Source organism: Bombina bombina, chromosome 4 (assembly GCF_027579735.1).
Source record: "Bombina bombina isolate aBomBom1 chromosome 4, aBomBom1.pri, whole genome shotgun sequence".
Lineage (NCBI taxonomy): Eukaryota > Metazoa > Chordata > Amphibia > Anura > Bombinatoridae > Bombina > Bombina bombina.
Genome location: NC_069502.1, coordinates 503,269,109 through 503,291,559, shown reverse-complemented (window position 1 = coordinate 503,291,559; position 22,451 = coordinate 503,269,109). Strand labels below are relative to the sequence as shown.

Genomic DNA, 22,451 nt, shown 5'->3' with positions numbered 1-22,451 from the left:
TTCCATCAATAGATCAACAAGCAGAAAAGTTGGTGAGAAATTGTATTGTGTGTCAAGCCACAACTCCAGGAGCTCACAAAGAACCTTTAAAAATGTCTGCATTGCCTGAAGCACCATGGTGTAATGTGAGTATAGATTTTTATGGTCCATTACCTACTAGAGATTATTTGATGGTGATTATAGACGAATATTCAAGATACCCGGTAGTAGAAGTTATCAGCTCAACATCTTCAGTCACTGTTATTCCGGTTTTAGACAAAGATTTCTCTTTATTGGGAATTCCTAAAATTGTTAAAACAGATAACGGTCCCCCATTTAACAGTACTCAGTTTAATAAATTTGCTTCATATCTTGGATTTAAACATAGGCGAATTACTCCTTTGTGGCCACAAGCTAATGCAGAAGCTGAAAGATTCATGCGTTCTATGGGGAAATTTCTAAGGGCAACTACAGCGCAAGGTAGACCATGGAAACAAAATTTATACTCGTTTCTGAGAGACTATCGATCAACTCCCCATTGTACTACTGGCAGATCACCTGCAGAGCTGTTATTCAATCGCAAACTTCGGATCAAAATTCCGGATATAAATGATTCGCTAACAGAGACACTCAACAAGGACTTAATACAAAAAGACAGTCATGCCAAAGCCAAGATGAAAGCTTATGCGGATAAATATTATCATACCAAATCTGCTCCTTTTGCTGTTGGAGACAGAGTCCTGTGTAGGCAAAATAGACGACACAAGTTGGATACTTTATATGATGTCATCCCATATACAGTTACAAGAATTCAAGGATCAATGATCACTGCAGTAAGAAATGGACATACAATAACTCGGAACTCTTCTTTCTTCAAGAAACTACACAAAGAACTGGACACTGAAGTATCTGATGCAGAAGATGATGATTCTGATATACCCAAATTATTTCAAGAACATGATGATAATATGAATAACTCAGAGAGCAGTGAGGGGGAAGAAAACATAGCATATGATCAGTCCCTTAGATACTAATCGAAATAACCCTCTCCAGAGAAAATAGAAGACCTCCTGAAACCCCTTAAAAACTATGAAAAATAATGTGTTTTCATGTAATGTATTATGTCATCATGCAACTCTTTTATGTGAAATATAGTTGGTCTTATTTCTAGATATTAAGCATAGTATATATATAGTTATATTTATGTTTAGTTTATTTGTTATGTTTCTAATCTAAAGTAAGGGAGAGATATGGTGTTTGTTGTGATATTATAATATATAAATGCTTTCTTCCTAGGTTTGTGCTCTGACTTGTAAATGTATATAATTGTTGCAAAGAAGCAGGGGCGGGGACAGTGTTGTTGAAGTGAGGAACCAGGAAATAAAGTGTGTAGTTAGTTGCTGTATAAATGGACTCTGTGTCAGATATATTTCTAAAACCACCTGGATTTACAAACACTACAATCTGCAAGTAAAATTGCAGCCAATATCAAGGCACATGCACTTGCCATTGCTTTTCTGATGATAAAGGTGAGTGTAATAATCATTGCACATATACAGACCTTCTCAGCTATGCCACAACGGTGGAACCATATAAGTCACATATCCCCTCAAAATGTTCTTAAAGGCCTATTTATTTGCATAAGATTGCAATATTCTGTCCTAGTGAGTGTTTGACAAAATGCTTCATTTTAAGTTTAAATATAAGATGCTTGTGAAATGTTATGACTCATTTTTCAAATATTGTTATTGATAAAGATCTATTCTACTTCTGTAAAACATAAATATTGTGCTATACATTCTGAACTTTGTTTCACAGTAACTTTTTGGATGATGGTTTCTTTGTTATGAACTAATATCTTCTTGTTTGGAGACTACAGCTGAATCATGTTGAGAGGTATTTAAGTTGGCATACCCCTGAATTATATCTGTATAGTTCTTAAACAAGGATATCATCACTTACGACTCATGTGTACATCTTTTTTTTCTTTAGACTCCTGCCTGGTGTTCTTGGATATTTAATCTGGTCAGTCAGTCATTCTTCTTTTTTTTTTATTTTAAAGTAAATATTTCTGGGTCCCTTCTGATTCTCTCAGCATTTTTAAGAACTTGATAAGTCATATAGTCAAATTCTGTCTGTTTTCTCTGCAACACAAAACAGGAGAAATGATAATGTAAACATAAACAATCAGAAATATATCAGTGGATTAAAAGCAATACTTCTGTCTGGATCTGCTGAAGCCTCCCACAAAACCTCCAAGATCGTGTTTACATAGTGGCCAATTATCGACAATTGTAAACAGTGTCACAAAATCCCTCAATGGTTTTATTTATATTTAACAAACCTTAGTATTCTGTTTTACCAGAGCATGCAAAACTCAGCAAGTAAAACCTATAATCTGTTGTGTTTTACGTGTAACGTTAAGTGACCCTATAGTTTTGAATGAAAAAAGGGCCGGTTTTGTTAACGTCAATGTAAAAACCATATATAAACACTTTTTGAGCATGTAGCTTTTAAACTGTGATTTGCACAGGTTTGTAGCATGGGTATGAAACCTTTGCTGAATAGGGGTAGCTTTGTAAATATAGACTTTATAGTGTATATGTTTACTTGAAAGACATGTAAATAGCATTACACACACACACACACACATATATATATATATATATATATATATATATATATATATATATATATGTGTGTGTGTGTGTGTGTGTGTGTGTGTGTTTTGCAAATGGAACCAAACATACTGTTTGCTTTTTATTTTTGTTGTCCATGTTTTCTAACGGTATTATACCCTTAATTAGTGTAAAAATGAAATGATAATTTAAGATAATGTAGAATAATTTGTGCAGTGTAAACTCGTTGCAAATTATCATTTATAGGTTTCCATTGATGTCAATAGAAGCCAATAATACTAAATCACTGCTGATATTTAATAACAGATAAGCAAAAAACCAGTGCTATGTAGACTACAGATACCTGTTAACTGTTAAAATGGCACTTTCAATGGTTAAATCCTGACAAAATTCCTTTATTATTTAAAATGCAGCCCAAGTTTTCAAGCCTCTGCCAAAACCCGCACAACACTGTCAAAATCAGAGGCATAAAAATGAAGTACAAAAGACAACCCTAATTGAATAGTAAGATCATAAAAAACCACAAAGAAAACAACTCTATAAAATCATATATACAGAATATTTATTTCCAAATTAAAATGACTAACAATCATTGAAAGAGTCTATAAAAGATGCAAGGAATTTACATTTATCTGTCCAGTATAGTGACTGATTAAATAATGGTTCACATGACCTGCAAGGTAAGTAGACTATGACATCAGTATCTATAACACTGGAACCCTTTTTTACTTTGGTAGCTGTGTTAAAGTAAAAACGCCTATAATAATAACTGTCAAACATTTTAAAATTAAAAAAATATTTTTTATGATATATTTTAAATTTACATTGAAAATAACATAAAGTGGATACTTGTGTACAAATGAGTTCTGGGATGCTAATATTCACTGATGGCTAGAGACATAAACATAGATTATTCAGAACAGGAACATCTATTAAAAAAAAAAATCTTCTAAAACAGATTACAATGTCCCTTTAACTGCTGCTCTTGAAATTCCCAACATATTCCTGACCTACAGTCCCCTTGCATTTATACATTTTTTATTTATTGGTAATACCTAGGGGCCGATTTATCATATCCACCAGACATCGCTGAATGCTGACAGCATACACTGTTGGCATTTAACAATGCACAAGCAGTTCTGGTGGACTGCTTGTGCAATTCCGCCCTCTGCAGATTCGCGTCAAATTGGCCGCTAGCAGGGGTGTGTCAATCAACCCGATCGTACACCATCGGGCCAGATTGATGTCCGCAGCCTCAGAGGCAGCGGACGAGATAAGGAGCAGTGGTCTTAAGACCGCTGCTTCTTAACTCCTGTTTTCGGCGAGCCTAAAGGCTCGCGAAGAGACAGGGGTATTTGGGGCCCTATCGGATCATGATAAAATCGGCCCCCCCTAATCTCTTTAATTCTTCATTATAGACTGGTCCACACATTTATTGGTAATATCAATTAATCTGTTATATGCAAAAGTTATTAATAATGTGCTAATATTATTTTGTTCATATGTATACACATTATTTGCTTATAAATAATGAATATACTTTGTATTACTTAAAATGTACTTAATGGACATTTGTTTTGCTGTCACAAATGCCTATAGTCTTAAGAATGAACTTTTTTTTCAACCACAAGAACAATACATGTCACCTTCACAAACCCTTAGCACCACTGATGAATTATTACAGACATAAGGTAATGGAGATTCAGATCTATAGCTTGTAATAGTCTCTGAATATGTTTTAGGTGAGCTGATTCTATTCTCCTTGTAGATCATTTTTTTCTTGACAGAACAATGCAGATAAAAATGTTAGGTATTTAATCATATTTTGGAGGCTATGCATCAAACTAAACTGTATTTAGTCATACATTTATTTCAAGAACGACATTTCGAACATGCAAGTATGTTTCAAGCTATATTCCCTTTGATACCACAGAATTCTTACACAAGAAAAATGTAGGTTACATTTTTTTTTAATGAACAACTTCATCATCCTGACATGTTATATGGCATGATAAATATCATCATTTACATTCCTGACTACATAGCTCATAACATTATGAAATAATATCAGTAATAACTTAATTGAAAATGTACCTTATTGGTTCCTTGGATATCAACAGAAATGTTTATAGGTAGGTTGAAGCAAAATCATAAAATGAACAAAATACAATTTATATATGTATAGCTTTAAAACTCAGAACTTAAACAAGTATCTATAGAGAAGGGTAATTGACACTCTGTCGTCCACCATATAATATCAAAATTATTATTTGACCCATAATTTGTAGAAATTAGATTATGTTACTTATGTTGTGAAGTATCAGCTATTCTTTGGTTTATTTGGTTTAGTTTGAGTCTAGTGGGTTAAAATATTCACTATTTTTTTCATCACTTAACAAATAGATAATCATTTTAGCCCTCATTTCAAAATCAGCCTGTTCTCTTTCAAAAATAGTGGTCTGAAGGATGTATAAATTAAATATTAGCTGAGAGCCCACCACTTTAATGAATGCTGTATCATGTAACAACTGAAATCCTAGCTATTACTAAACCTCCTTAATACTTAAAACCTCAGTTACTTAAAAAAAAGTTGCAGTTGAAAAATCGAATGTTTTCATACTCTTTTGGTAAGCAACAGTAGGTTCTTCTGATCCTCTTCTTTATTGTGGTTAGGGCCTAGTTAAGGTCTATCCTATTTATAGAACTTTCCAATCAATTCCAGTTGATTAACCTTTTACCAGTGGGCTGTAATGAGCCTCAGTACATTCTGATTGGTTAATCACTGAATAGAGGAACACAAGGGACCTGTTGCTATTGCTTTGAAGCTGCAAACGCTTAAGGTAGGAAAACTGCTGGCCTTAGCTAGGCATGATTATTTAAATGTCATAAAGGGGTGTTATTTGTTGTGGGTTTTTTGTTTTGGGGGTTTCAGGTTTTTGAAGGAGGTTAGGTATTGGCTGGTTTACAAAGGAAAAGGTTCTTGCATTTTTATGGGGTTTTGCAAGGAGGGACTTATGAGGGGGTTTTATATTATAAAGTTAAGAGGAGAGGGATTGTGATTACATTTAGTGGTTTGAAGAAGAGAATAATGAATCAGGTTTAAGTTTTCGGGAGGTTTAAGAAGTTTAAGAAGCTGCAAAACACAGCTTTGGGGCTCCTATCAGCTGTAGGCTCGCATGAATGAGTCTAGTGATAGTTAGGATGCAACGGGGTCATATGATTTGGGGCCAATTGGTTAGGGATATTAATAGAGGGGCTGGCTTATAATTTAGATTATTACTGGGTGGGGTTTATAAAAAATGTACAGAAAATGTAATTGCAATTAAATGATATTTGTGTAATTCATTGTATATGATGAAATAGTGTGTATTTTAGTCACTAACTATATCAATGTAATATCTTAGAATTAAAATGCATTTAATATTTAGTATGTTGATATTAAGGGTCTATGGATTTTAATAAGATTAATAAATTGTATTTACAGTTTTTACTTTGGGGCCTGTATTTTCAATATAGTCTTACTAAAGTATTTGTTTTTGATTGTTCATAAGAGGAAATACTATACTTGTCATTTGATATTTTAAGTGATATTGCACAGGGGTGTACTCACTTATTGCTGTATACTCTAATGTAACAAAAAAAACTGCATACACCTGTGATCACTGACACACAAGCATTGGAACAAAATTGAGTACACCTGTGATTTTCAATTAGCCTAATTGCATGAACATGGTTAAAAAATGACATGTGAGCTTCAGAACTTTCTCAAATTGGGCTGTGTCTATCTGCATGCCTGCATCATGGCTCCACATAGAAAAAAATTGCCAGAGGAATTGAAAAATATGATTCTGCGACTTCACAAAAAGGATACAGAAAGATAGTTTACCAACTAAAAATCAGTCAAAACACAGTTACAGCAGTAATCAGGAGGTACACAATGAGCCATAGTACCCCTAATCAGAGGATATGAGGCTGCATGAGTGCAAAAGGTTTTGGGAGATGACATTTATAGATTGCACATGAATACCTGTGGATATACCAAAATACTGGCTGACAAGATGGCTCCCAGTCTCCAGAAGCTTGGCAGGAGAGGAATATTCCAGCATGATAACAATCCAAAGCACAATGCCAAAATCACGAAAGAGTTTCTAAAAAAAGAAAAAAAGTGAAAGCTATGACCTATGTTACCAAATTGAATTAGGGCTTCAACTAACGATCATTTTCATAATCGATTAATCGTCCGATTATTTTTTCGATTAATCCACTAATCGGATAAAAAAAATCCTATATTTTAAAATAAAATCCAAATACTGAATGTTACAAATATAAATTTTAAACTAAAACTTTACATTAACACAACTGTTTGTTTGTCCAATTTTTAAACAGCAGAATTTTTTTTATAATTAATCAAAACAAAAACAACGAACTGTTTGAAAAGAGGTAGAACTAGAAATAGGTAGACTATAACTGTTTATAACATTCTGTTATTCACTCTCTCAGAAACTTTGCATTGAAATGCAAAAATGTCCACATGCTCCTGGCTGAGACTGGTTCTCTTTTTGCAAGCTATAACGCCTGCAGAAGAGAAGAGGTGCTCAGATGGTGTTAAGGTGCCTGAGATGCATAAGAAGGGTTTTACCAATATTGCCAAGGTGGGATATTTATCTTTGTTAGCTCTCCACCAATGCAAGGGGCCTGGACTTCATTCTAACATAAAGATATTTTGAATATCTATATGCAATGGTAAATAAACCATCTATAAGGTTAGGGAAAAAATATCTAGTCCGCTCTTAAAATAACAGATATAAACTTGAGTTTAGAGGATTTCCGGTCAGAGGGTGGAGACTAACAGCAGCATGCTCTATGTCGGCGTGTTGGTCGACCAGCGAAATCTTATCCCCCACTCATAGCCCCATAGCCCCAGATTCGCTGAGCTTCAGTTGGGCTGCAGCAAGGCTAGGTGTAGCCTGAGGTGGAAACCTGAGCGGCCAGTCGGCCAGCGGTTAAGCAGCATTTCTGTTTTTAGACCGGTGTGGTCCGGACATATTGCAGTAACCTGGATGATGGTTGATGATCCCCACAGACTACCCAGGGGCCAGGAAGGTGCAATAAAGCAATTCCAGACTTACGTTTGGTGGAGCATCGCATGCTATGACCCGGAGGAGAATCACACTGCGGTGGGAGGTGCTGCTGACTCGCGGAGGGATCTGTGCATCATGCTCCACTACAGTAGTGTTGAAGATCCATGAGTGGTTGCCCGGTGTTGGGATTGGAAGATCGGTGAAAGTGTCCTGCCTCGAGGAAGGGGTACAGTGAAGTTCTATGCTCCCGTACTACTTGGAGGGGAGTCAGCTGCCCATAGAGGAGGTATCCTGGACGGTACCAGCGGAATCCGCAAGTATAGCACGGCAGCTGCCGTGTTTTTTGCCGACAGTGGGTATATGTCAATTTCCAGGGGTGAGTGCTGATCCTGAACTAGAAGCACGGCAAAAGTCAGGGGCTAGGAGCTAGGAGTCTATATTACAGCCCCTTCTGAGACTTTGTGGATCCTGGGAGAAAAACGGTTCAGGTCTGCTGTGTATGTAACAGGGGACTCTTTTTTATAAGGGGTGATAACTTCCTTGCTGGTTATAAAAGTAGTATAAAACCCCCAAAGTTTATTAAAGGACCTTCCTGTTTTGGTTTGCAGTATCTGGTGGATACAGGATTAAAAAGACTGATGTGGATATAAGAGGGTTTTGTACCATAAATTGCTCCTAAGCCAATTATGATATGTGTGTGCTATTGAAAATCCCTCTCCTTTTATTATCCTGTTGGAAATGTATTCTTTGTTTCTTTAGCGATAAAGTCTGTATATTTGTCAAACTGTGATCATGTAACATTAGGACATGTACCTTTGAAAATCGTATAGTGTGTATTGGCTAGATAGATTGTTATATTGACAAGAGCTCATTATTTAGGAAAGGGTATATGGTAGGACCGTGAAACAAGGTTATAACTGAATAGTATCCCTTTTTGGGGTTGTAAGTGCTGTTCTCAGTTATATTTGCTTGGCTAAACTAGTTGGTATTTTTACTGGTAATTAAGGCACAGGCTTTTCTGCACCCGTAGATAAAAGTGGTTTTCTATATCACTCTATTACACCTTAAGATAAGCACTCATTCACAACACTACACAGGGGAAACTCTTTTTCCAAAAAAAAGAAAAAAGAAAAAAAAAAAGAGTATATTCCACTGGGGATTGTTACCCAGCTTGTTTGGGGTTGTTTGTTTTGGGTTTTTTTTAGAAACACTGAGACTGACAGAGTGTGTTCAGGTACACTCAAGTAACCTTGTCTTTTTTCTTCTTTTTTGCACTTCACTTAATGGAAAAAATTCATTACACAGGTGAAAACCAATTCACCAAAAATGCCTGTGAAACCCAAAGATAAAAAAGCCAAGACAGCTGATATTAGTGTTTATATTCCAACAGACAACGGTACCCTTAGTTATTGATACTCAGGCTCCTTATCGGCCAATTGACTGCTATTTTTTCTCCACAATTTGACTCTATTAAAAAAGAACTAGGATTTATTTCATCAGATATAGGGGCACTCTCTATAGAAGTTAAGCAATTTTCAACAAGATTAGTCGAAGCAGAAGATAGGATCTCGCTACTAGAAGATCAGGCAAATGTTCAAGAAACAATTATACGAAAACAAGAGGCCAAATTAAATAACACGCAATTGCGCCTGGAGGATCTGGAAGACCGCTCCAGGCACAATAACATAAGAATTATAGGCCTACCGGAATTGCCAGAGTTTGAGGATTTGATGCTATTTACATCTACCACTCTACTTCAGGCCCTAGGTATGCCAGCACATCTGCTACCATTATTAGTAGAAAGGGCGCATTGAGTGGGCCCTAGGAAACCTGTAGGGAATGGGTCTTTTAGACCAAGAATGTCAATTTTCAAACTCCTGAAATTCCAGGAAAAAGTTGAGCTATTGAAGCTGTTTAAAAGAGCTGATTCCCTGGTATTTGGTAATATTAAGATACTATTGTTCCAGGATTTTTCTATTGAGACCTTCTCCAGGAGGAAGGCCATGGCACCATACTGTACCCAGCTAATAAATAAAGGTATAAAAGCCTGGTTGATGTACACCACTAGAATTGTAGTGGAAGACAAAGGCAGTAGACATATGTTTAGTGAAGCGACAGAAGTTACTGAATTTTTAAAAACCTATGATAGTAATAGAGAGTAAACATAATAATTGGATTGCTGGGAAGCAGATTCTGATGTTTATTTTATATGGTTCCATTTTACGAAATGTTAGATATTTGAATATGTATATATAGTTCCTGGAATTTAATAATATGTCTGGACTGATTTATTATTTTTGGGTTTTCTTTTTTTTTTCCGGGGGTTGTCGAATAAGATAAGATGATGCTAGAAGGAATTAAGATGGTATCTTGGAACGTGGGGGGATCTCGTCTCCAGCCAAAGCAAATTAATTATTAGAACCCTAGCTAAACAAAAACCTGACCTAGTTTTCCTTCAGGAAACTCATCTTAATGAGCTGAAAGCAGCTAAGCTGAAGACAAACTGGGTCGGAGAGGTAATTTCTACTAAAGGCTCTAACAAAAAATGTGGAGTGGTGGTATTGTTGCATAAACAACTAGACTATAAGATTATCAAAATAGAGATTGATGCCGCAGCCAGGTTTATTCTACTCCAAATAATTAAGAAGATAAAATTTACAATCTGCAATATCTATGCGCCAAATAGACTTTCGATAGAGTTTTGGGAAGGAATTCAAAACAAGGTATTTCAGTTTAAGGGGCAAAACTTAGTTCTATGTGGAGATTTCAATATGACATTTGAGCCAGGTATAGACCGTTTTTCAAATAAAAAGGCAGCCATCTATATGCAAAGCGCTAAATACTTTAAGAAATTTTGTCATAAATTAAATCTGACAGATATTTGGCGGATCCAAAATCCTGATATTCAAACATATATGTGTGAGTCTAAGCCCATAGGACGTTCTCTAGGATTGATCTGTTTTTAGTTTCAGAATCTCTATCCATATGGCAATTAAAGGCGGAGATCAGAGAGATCCTGATATCAGACCACGCAATAATTTTACTATTGTTTCCTCCTTGTAGCAAGGGTAAACCACAGAATTCGGTGTTTTGTTTCCCTCATTTTTTATATTCTGATCTTAGATTCCGATCGTGGTTGAAACAAAAATGGCATGAGTACGGCATAAATAATGCTGATTATAGAAACAAAGTGGAAATTTTTTGGGAGGCATCAAAAACTGTGCTACGGGGGGAGATTATGGCTTACCTGAATAGACGAGGAAGAAAGATTAAGTTGCGGGAGGTTTCCTTGGCTAATAAAGTAAAGAATACTTATAGAGAGGTACAGAATGATCCCTCACAGATAAAATGGGATAAATACTTAGCAAGTAGAAAAGAGAGAGATCGCTTTCTAAAACAAAAATCACAAGAAGAAGTCAGAATAAATTGTCTTTACAGGGGGTTTCATGGGTGATCGGCAAAACATCTTGCAAGCCTCACTAAAAGTGGGAAGAAATTTTTTTATATACCAGTTATCAAATGTGGTAAGTCTAGATATTTTGAGACTTATTAGCGAAGTATTTGCCACCTATTATCAACACTTGTATTCCTCAATAAAGATGAATTCTCATAATCAAGATATATTTTGGTCTAAAGTTGTGACTCCCAAGATTCAACCAGAAGAACTGGCAATGTTAAATGAACCAACAACTAGAGAAGAGATTTGTAAAACTATTGATAAACTGAAATTGAATAAAGCTCCAGGCCCAGATGGGTTTCCAGCAGAATTTTATAAATGTTTAATTTAGAGAGGTAAAAAACCCAGAGGATCCAGCATCATATAGACAGATCTCGGTCCTGAATTCAGATTATAAGATTCTAGCTTCCATTTTAGCTGCCAGGTTCTCTCGCTGTTTACAGAATCTTATATATTCGGACCAGACAGGGTTTATGACCACTAGGAACCCGAGTAAGAATTTTCGCAAACTTACAACTTTTTTAGATTATGCGTGGAATAAGGAGCAAGAACATAAAATGAGTTGGGCTCAGGACATGGCTGTCCTTACATTAGACGCTGTTAAAGCATTTGATTCTATAGTCTGGGAACATCTATTTATCTCGCTTGAAAAGTTTGGGGTTAATGGGAACTTTGTTCAGTTTGTCCACAGAATTTATTCAAAACCAATTTCATATTTATTGGTAAATGGAACTAGCTCCCCTAAGATAACGCTGCAGCAAGGCACAAGGCAAGGTTGCCCACTATCACCCTTACTGTTTAACACAGCTTTGGAACCGCTAGCGATACGTTTAAGAGATAGCCTAACGGGGATTTCATTAGGCTCTCAACGTTTAAAAACTCTGTTATATGCGGATGATATTTTAGTATTTTTGGAGAATCTCCATCAATCTATTTCAACTTTAACTCATCTGCTGAAGAGTTCAGCTGAAGAGTTCAGCTCATTCTCAGGCTACAAGGTCAATTTAGAAAAAAGTGAACTGATGTGTGTGGGCAAATCTTCTCCTATCTTTTTTAATAACCCATTCAAAGTGGTCAATACTATTAAATATTTAGGACTAGATCTGCATAAGAATCCCAAACATTGGTACTCAGATAATTATGTTCCTTTATTCCAAAAAAATAAATTGGACTTACAATTATGGGTTTCCTTTCCCTTGTCTTTAACGGCAAGCGTGAACTTTGTGAAAACTATTATTTTTCCTCGTCTTCTTTACCCGTTACAAAATTTACCTTTGTTTTTATCTAATAGTGACCTGAGAAAACTGTATGGGTATTTTTCCAAATTTATTTGTGTAAGGTATATCCCTTTAAGGAACTCAATTTACAGATAAGAGTTTATAAAGGATAGTGCAAATCTTTAGAGGTGTACTTATCACTTGTTTCTATAAAGTTATATCTTTTATTTGTTAGAATTCCCAACTGGTTTAAATATGGGTTTGTATCACCACAGAACTTAATTACCCAATTGAATGAAAGGTAATCACAGATTTAGTGGGGGGCTATTTTATAGAATGAAATGTGGCAAATTTGTACTACCAAACTAGCACTTGAATTAGTCTGGTGATTATTAAATAAGAAGGTTATAACACCCAGAATTAGGTTTCTAATGCGTTATTGTTCTCTGTTATGGTACTCCCCTTTTGATAATGACAGTCAATTATCTGGTTAGGATTTCTATATAGCAAGTTCAGCAGGTATAACACAGTTCAAACAATTATTACTTATAACTTGTTATCTGCTGTACCTTGAATCTCAGGAAGCAGTTCTGAAGTTCCTTTGTACCTCCACTCTGCAGGAGAGACCTCTGCTGATGCAGCTTCAGTGTATGCGCTAAACCGGAAGTGACCGGTATCGTTAGTTCTTAGCGCTTATGGCAAATGTAGTCCCTGAGTCTGTGAGAGGAACGAAACAGGCAAGGTAAGAGAAATACTTGCGTTAAAGATTTTATGAAATGATGAGAGCTGTTGCCAGAAGTTGAATCGTTTCCGTTGAGGGTTGAAGTAAATTTAGGAGTAGAGGATAACCAGTCCTTCAGTTTGAGCTGCAGATTGGTGTTACCAATGGAGAGTGTAGGAGAGGTGAATTTCCTCTCAGGTAGGGAGAAAGAGGCTTGGTTCTTCAGGTGTTCGTGACTCACAAATTAGAATAACTAAGCAATGTTACTTAGCTGTTGTTGTAATTTAAAGGAGAAGTAACCAATAGGAACAGACATGAAGTAACAGTTGCTTAAAGGCACAGTAGCCCTTACAATTTGGCAGAATAAAAAACCACGCATGGCATTGGCTAGGCTAATACAGAAAACCGGTTCAGGGGGATTATCATTTCCAGATATTAGGTTGTATAATATTGCCTCTTTGATAAAATTTGCGATTGACTGGCTGACTAGAACAAATATATTTTCTTCTATTGAAGAGGAGACCTTTCTAATATATCCTTTTGCTCTAACAGCGATACTGCATTGTAATCCTCGACAGTTGCCCTCTAACGTTTTCCCGCTTATAACATTTAAGAATATAGTCCTAGCGTGGCATAAGTTTTGTAGAACTTTAGGGATAAATTTAGCTTTTTCAGATTTCCTTCCTATTCAGGATAACCCGTTATTTTCTCCAGGTATTAATCACAGAGCTTTTAAATCTTGGGCTGAGAAAGGCTTAAGTTTAGTAAATCAGTTACTAGGACCTGATTATTAATTGCTTACAGGGGAAACCCTTTTTTCCCTATATGAGCTACCCAGGTCAAATTTATTTGCTTTTTTTCAAGTTCGACACTTTGTTTCCGCTCAGAATTGGCAGTTTCCTCCATCTATTGCGTGGGCTGATATCAGAGTCTTGATACAAAAATTTGTTTCTGGTGACACGTCAATTTCATTGATATATGATATCATGTTGTCAAAGCAAAGTCAGGGATATTTGGATAAGATTTTTAATTATTGAGTCCCGTCAATTCCTGATATAGACCATGACAGAATCAAGCAAAGCTTTAGTATCTTAAATAAGTGTAAAGTCTAATTGAATTGGAAGGAATCACATATGAAGCTTCTTAATAATTTTTATCTATATCCACTTAAGCTTGCCAGATTTTATCCAACTAGGTCCACATGTTGCCCAAGTTGCTTGAATCCCAAAGCGGATTTACTTCATATGTTCTGGTCATGCCCCTAAATTAATCAATTATGGTTGAAAACTATATATTGGGTTAATTATCATTATAAATTGTCTACCCCTCTAACGTTCCAAGATATTGTATTATTAGTTGAGACTCCTAATAATAGAGACAGCCACTGGGTACGTATCTTAAACACCATAATATTAGCAGTTAGACAGCTTATATTAAAGAATTGGAAAGCTAAAAGAGGGCCTGCTTTTTCATTGGTCACCCAAGCTATACAAGAACAGATTGTTTTTTAATCTTATCATTTGCAGGATGCCTCAGAAAAAAGAATTGAGAAATTTTTATTAGGATGGTACCAAGTCTTACCCTATACCCATACAAAAAAACAGATTCTATCGCCTTTCCTCTCCTCTTCTAGCTTTGCAGAATTGGTTATATTAGAGTTGTTCCCGTACACGTGAATAACAAATGCAGGGGAGGTATAATACTAATTTGTTTTTTTTTTGTTTGTTTGTTTTTTTATTTTATGTTATTATGCAGCCAGGTGCTGCCAGGTGTAGAGTATAAAAATGCTGACAATTAGATGTCATACTGTGCTTCGTTATAACTCTGCATTCAAGTTTCTGTTTTTGGTCATGTGTGACATCAAGTTTGAATTGTGTGTATTGAACATTGTTGGTGACAAATAAAGAGATTTATAAAAAAAAAAAAACAGATGTAAACTTATAGAGGTTGAATCTGGTACATATTACAATTAATTAAAAATACAAAAAAACTAAAGTCAAAAGCCCTAATTACTATATATATCTCAATAACATGACATAGCTGTACACATTTATCTATACAGTACATTAGTAATAGCAAGCAGTCCGCTAATAATCGTGCAAACAGATAATAGTGCACATCAATTCAAATAACTCCCATCAATCTAAGGCTAGGTGTAAATAACAATTTATATATACAATTTATGAGTTCAATTTATTAGTATTCATTGTTTTTGAAAGGTTTAACCCCTTAATGACCACAGCACTTTTCCATTTTCTGTCCGTTTGGGACCAAGGCTATTTTTACATTTCTGCAGTGTTTGTGTTTAGCTGTAATTTTCCTCTTACTCATTTACTGTACCCACACATATTATATATAGTTTTTCTCGCCATTAAATGGACTTTCTAAAGATACCATTATTTTCATCATATCTTATAATTTACTATAAAATTTTTTATAAAATATGAGGAAAAAATAGAAAAAAACACACTTTTTCTAACTTTGACCCCCAAAATCTGTTACACATCTACAACCACCAAAAAACACCCATGCTAAATAGTTTCTAAATTTTGTCCTGGGTTTAGAAATACCCAATGTTTACAAGTTCTTTGCTTTTTTTATAAACTATAGGGCCATAAATACAAGTAGCAGTTGGCTATTTCCAAACCATTTCTTTTCAAAATTAGCGATAGTTACATTAGAGCACTGATATCTTTCAGGAATCTCTGAATATCCATTGACATGTATATATTTTTTTTAGTAGACATCCCAAAGTATTGATCTAGGCCCGTTTTGGTATATTTCATGCCACCATTTCACCGTCAAATGCAATCAAATACAAAAAAATCGTTCACTTTTCACAAATTTTTTCACAAACTTTTGGTTTCTAACTTAAATTATTTACAAACAGCTTGTGCAATTATGGCATAAATGGTTGTAAATTCTTCTCTGGGATCCCCTTTGTTCAGAAATAGCAGACATATATGACTTTGGTGTTGCTTTTTGGTAATTAGAAGGCCGCTAAATGCCACTGCGCACCACACGTGTATTATGCCCAGCAGTGAAAGGGTTAATTAGGGAGCATGTAGGGAGCTTTTTTGGGTAGTTTTAGCTTTAGTGTAGTGTAGTAGACAACCCCAAGTATTGATCTAGGCCAATTTTGGTATATTTCATGCCACCATTTCACCGCCAAATGCGATCAAATTAAAAAAAACGTTAATTTTTTCTCAATTTTAGGTTTCTCACTGAAATTATTTACAAACAGCTTCTGCAATTATGGCACAAATGGTTGTAAATGCTTCTCTGGGATCCCCTTTGTTCAGAAATAGCAGACATATATGGCTTTGGCATTGCTTTTTGGTAATTAGAAGGCCTCTAAATGCCGCTTCGCATCACACGTGGATTATGGCTAGCAGTGAAGGGGTTAATTATGTAGCTTGTAGGGAGCTTGCAGGGTTAATTTTAGCTTTAGTGTAGAGCTCAGCCTCCCACCTGAAACATCAGACCCCCTGATCCCTCCCAAACAGCTCTCTTCCCTCCCCCACCACACAATTGTCCCCGCCATCTTAAGTACTGGCAGAAACTCTGCCAGTACTAAAATAAAAGGTATTTGGCCCTTTTTTAAAAAAAAAAAAAAAAAAGCATATTTACATATGCTGATGTGTAGGATCCCCCCTTAGACCCCAACCTCACTGATCCCTCACCAAACTGCTCTCTAACCCTTCCCCTCTGCAATAATGGGCGCCATCTTGGGTACTGGCAGCTGTCTGCCAGTACCCAGTTTTGTAACAAACTGTGCCTTTTTTTTAAAAAAAATTCCCTTTTCTGTAGTGTAGCGGTTCCCACCCGCTCCCGCCCCGTGCACGCGCCCGCCCACCACCCCCCCGTGCACGCGCGCGCTCCCCCGATCCCGCCCCCCTCCACTCCACACTGAGCACCGATGGCCGCCCACCCGCCTCCCACGTAAGCTCCCACCCACCAACGATACCGGCCACCGATGTCCGGTGCAGAGAGGGCCACAGAGTGGCTCTCTCTGCATCGGATGGCCAAGGGGGGTTATTGCAGGATGCCTCCATATCGAGGCATCACTGCAATAACCGGAAAGCAGCTGGAAGCGAGCAGGATCGCTTCCAGCTGCTTTCCAGACCAAGGACGTACGCCACACGTCCTCGTCATTAACTGTCTTTTTTTTGAGGACGTGTGGCGTACGTCCTTGGTCGTTAAGGGGTTAAGCTATGCAAATAAATTTAAATAGTTGAATTTTCCAAAAACATCAATATATATTTTTATTATTATTATTGGAAAATGGTGTATTATACATTTAAACAAATAATCATGGATGAATTTTGCCCATAAATTCATGCAAAAAATGTTTATTCTCAGGGTTTTATTCTAGTCCATTAGAAAAGCAATGCAAACTGTCTCACATAGCTTTCCACTCAGTTTTCCAATTTGTGACCATTCTAGAAAACACATTTTTTTTAGTGGCTATATGTACTGAATTAATAACTTTTCCAAAGTTATACATTGAAACAATTTGACAACAGTATTTAATTTCAATTAAAAACTGTATTGGCCTAATTTTGGTATGTTCTTAGCAGCATTTATTGGTTGCTCATATAGCTTTTCCAATGCTAAAGTTTTGGAACATATTTAATATTTCTGAACAATGAATCTGTTTACAACTTAAATAAGGACATCAGAAAGTTAATTTATGACTACAAGGAAGTTAAAAATTTGAAAACAGCACAACAAGAAATGAAATTATAGATGGCATACGTCATTAATACATCATTAATTTCTATCATTGATTAGGCGAGGGTCCTGCATTTAAACACATTAGGCAGTTATTATCAATATTGAATCAATTAACTGCTGTTTTACTTTAGTTTCATAATTTTTACTTGCTTGATTGTATGCCCGAAATTTTTTTTATTATGTTTGATCAGATTCTCCTGTTATGTATGCATTTCAAACAATTTACTCATTCAAATAAAGAAGTATCAAACGATACTTCCATTGTATTGGAACAGGGACATTGTTTGATAAATCACCAATTATTAGTAATAGATTTTGAAAAAAGTAATAAATTACTCTTACTCCATAGAGCATTATACTTGTGTAATGTAGAAAGGAAAAGTAGAGTCAGAATCAAAATGAGTTATAAAGGAAGAGGAAAGAGTGCTCAAAATCAATCTAACAGAATATTAAATTAGTCTGTTGCAGAATAGTAATTGATTTCAAATCAAAACTGTTCTATAGGGAACATGGAAATGTGTCCATAAAAGTAATTGACTATATAGAACTTTAAACGTTATTGCTATACGAAATAGGAAATAGTTTTGAATATATAATACTCAACAGAAACTATTAAAAATAAATAAAATAGCTTAAAATCAATGCATCATTCCTACCTTGATGCTGTAAGAGAAAGTTTTAAATATGTAATATTCAATAGGAATTATTAAAAATAGAGAACATACAACAAGATTACAAGTTTTGCTTTATGAGTAGCTCGTTGCTAACTTGCAAGTTATTGCTACCGCTCACCTCCCTGTAGCGCTGCTATTACAGGTTTACAAAAACTCGGCGTTAGCAGGCAATATGTGAGCGTTGAGCAAAATTGAGCTCCATACTGCACTCCAACACCAGCGCTGCTTTGAGCTGGTTTTACGTGCTCGTGCACAATTTCCCAATAGACATCAATGGGGAGAGGCGGCTAAAAAAAAGCCTAACACCAGCAATAAAGGAGCGTAAAGCTCCGTAATGCAGCCCCATTGATTCCTATGGGGAAACAAAAGTTATGTTTACACCTAGCACCCTAACATAAACCCCAAGTCTAAACAACCCTAGTCTTGCCACCCCTGACATCACCGACAACTACATTATACTTATTAACCCCTAATCTGCCCCCCCATGTCCCCGTCACCTACATTACAGTTATTAACCCCTAATCTTCCGCCCCCAATGTCGCCGCCACCTACATTACAGTTATTAACCCCTAATCTTCTGACCCCAACATCGCCGCCACTATACTAAACTTATTAACCCCTAACCCTAAGTCTAACCCTAACCCTAATGTAACTCTAACCCTTACACCCACTAACTTTAATGTAATTAAAATAAGTCTAAATAAAAATTACTATCATTACCTAACTAATTCCTATTTAAAACTTAATACTTACCTATAAAATAAACCCTAAGCTAGCTACAATATAACTAATAGTTACATTGTAGCTATCTTAGGTTTTATTTTTATTTTACAGGCAAGTTTGTATTTATTTTAATTAGGTAGAATAGTTAGTAAATAGTTATTAACTATTTACTAACTACCTAGCTAAAATAAATACAAATTTACCTGTAAATAAAACCTAACCTAAGTTACACTAACACCTAACCTTACACTACAATTAAATAAATTACATTAATTAAATACAATTAACTAAATTACAAAACAAACACTAAATTACACAAAATAAAAAAGAAATGATCAAATATTTAAACTAATTATACCTAATCTAATAGCCCTATCAAAATAAAAAAGTCCCCCAAAATAAAAAAAAACCCTAGCCTAAACTAAACTACTAATAGCCCTTAAAAGGGCCTTTTGCGGGGCATTGCCCCAAATAAATCAGCTCTTTTACCTGTAAAAAAAAAATACAAAAACCCCCCAACAGTAAAACCAACCACCAACACAACCAACCCCCCAAATAAAAACCTATCTAAAAAACCTAAGCTCCCCATTGCTCTGAAAAGGGCATCTGGATGGGCATTGCCCTTAAAAGGGCATTTAGCTCTTTTTCAGCCCAAACCCTAAGCTAAAAATAAAACCCACCCAATAAACCCTTAAAAAAAACTAACACTAACGCCCGAAGATCCACTTACAGTTTTTGAAGACCCAATATCCATCCTAAAATGAAGCGGCAGAAGTCCTCAGCAAAGCCGGCAGAAGTCTTCATCCAAGTGGGCCGAAGTCTTCATCCAAGTCAGCAGAAGTCTTCATCCAGACAGCATCTTTTTTTCACCTTTAATTCTGATTAACTGATAGAATTCTATCAGCCAAACGGAATTCAAGGGACGCCATCTTGGATGATATCACTTAAAGGAACCTTCATTCGAAAAGAGCTGTCGCCAGATTTCTTGAAGATGGAGCCGCTCCGCGACGAATGGATGAAGATAGAAGATGCCTTCTGGATGAAGACTTAAGCCCGCTTAGATGAAGACTTCTGCCGGCTTCGCTGAGGACATCTGCCACTTTGTTGAGGATGGATGTCGGGTCTTCAAAAACTGTCAGTGGATCTTCGGGGGTTAGTTTCCTAGGGGTTGATTAATCAAATACTTTGCAAGCCTTTCTACCTACTACGACTGCAGGTTCTCACAAGAGAACCTGCCGTCCGAATTTAACAAGCAGCGGTCATAGACGACTGCTTTCCTTACCTTTCACTACCTCTAAGGTGGCGAATTTCAATCTCCCTAGTCTCGTCCGACCGAGGAGATTGACAGCTCCTGCCCGCGCGTGATTGGCTGTGCACGGGCAGGGGGCGGGATTGCACGCAAGCGCAAAATAGCGCTCGTGTGCAATGCTGAATTCGCCAGCAGAATTCAGCCTCCCAGAGGCGAGCTGCGGTGGATAGGGACGCATATATGCGCACCTGTCTGCCGCAGCTTGATAAATCGACCCCCTAGTATGCACAAGAAAAAAGAAAATGAATCTAGACATAATAATCAAATAAACTAAGTATGTTCAGCAGAATAAACAATAATACAGCCAAATAAAAAAATAAGTAGCTGTAAACATATCAATTATCCCATTATTATTTGAAAAAATATTGCACATTTTTAAATCATTGTATCTTTTTTACAATCATACTTTCAAAATGAATTGGGATGATGTTAATGCGTTATGTTTAAATAAGCCAGGGTCAAGCACTAGGTTGCCTAATGTTACCCCTCAAGGGCTGAATACAGATCAAATATTAAAGATCACTTGAAGAACAAAGAATAAACCACCTTGAAATTGTGATATAAAATGTTTAATTATACATAGAAAAAAAAATCTAATATATGTTTTCATTATTAATTTTCCCTCTTTTCATGTATTTTAACTGCAGACTTCACAATCCTAACCCTGCCACATCTATTTCCCTAATTGGCCTTAACAGAGGTAATCAGATAAGGACCTGCAAAACAATTTAAGTATCAAGTGGCGCTTGGAGTTTAGTCATTAACACCCGTCTGGATAGAGCGACTTTAGAGCTATGTTTAACTGTTTCGTGAAACAAGAAAGTGTCACAAAACACATTGAAAAATACATTGAAAAGTACCGTAACACTAATAATAACACCATCTAAAAAAATATTTTACAAAATATTGCACAAAAAAAGTTATAAGGGCTCAAAGATATGAGGTCTCAGGGGGAAAAAAAGGCAGGCAAAGGTCTTTAACATAGAGATATATACATATACATGTCTAAATATGTATATGTATTTGTATATATATATATATATATATATATATATATATATATATATATATATATATGTTTATACATATGTATTTATTTATGTTTGTATTTACAGACATATATACATATAATCACATCAATCACATCAATATATATGAACACACATAAGATATATATGTAAGTACATTGGAGCCCTTTGCAGTGAAGTAGATGAAAACATGTAAAAGCATATTTATGCAATATTCATTTTAAATAAAGTATTATACTGTGTATGTACTGTAAATATTTGACATTCCAATGTTCTTCACATGGCAGAATATTTTCTATGTATTTATAAATAGACATTCCTATATATATATATATATATATATATATATATATATGTGTGTGTGTGTATGTATATATATATATATATATATATATATATATAGTACCAAAATACCATCAAATAATGTATATATATATATATATATATATATATTTATATATATAGCCAAATAGGTGATGATTCCCACGGACGGTATTCGTGATATACAGAAACTCCACACAGCAGGCATAGCAGGTTTTTCAATCCGTTTTAAGGGTAAAACGGAGCCATGCATAACGTGTGTGTGTGCGACGCTCTGGCCAGCTGATTGGTGCATTCACTTTGGGAGTTGGGTATTTAAGTAAGGGTTCTCGTTCTGTTTGTTATGTCCGTTTTGGCTCTCTCAGGAGCCTTTGTCAATGGTAGCCAAAACGGACATAACAAACAGAACAAGAACCTTTAAATACCCACCTCCCACAGTGAATGCACCAATCAGCCGGCCAGAGCGTTGCACCCACGCACGTTACGCATGGCTCCGGACCCAAAGCACTGCCTGTCGTCATGGAAACAAAGAAACATAGCTATGTTTACAAATATCAGGCGAAGA

General features: G+C 35.9%; 1 long non-coding RNA gene across 1 annotated transcript in view; it reads left to right on the top strand.

The window, feature by feature from the left end:
• The first annotated feature begins 1,475 nt into the window (after positions 1-1,475).
• Positions 1,476-22,451, top strand: part of LOC128655455 (uncharacterized) — a 139,351-nt gene continuing 118,375 nt past the window's right edge. Inside the window, exon 1 of the long non-coding RNA XR_008401805.1 lies at positions 1,476-1,508. This is a non-coding gene — a long non-coding RNA (uncharacterized LOC128655455). The remainder of the gene's footprint in view (positions 1,509-22,451) is intronic.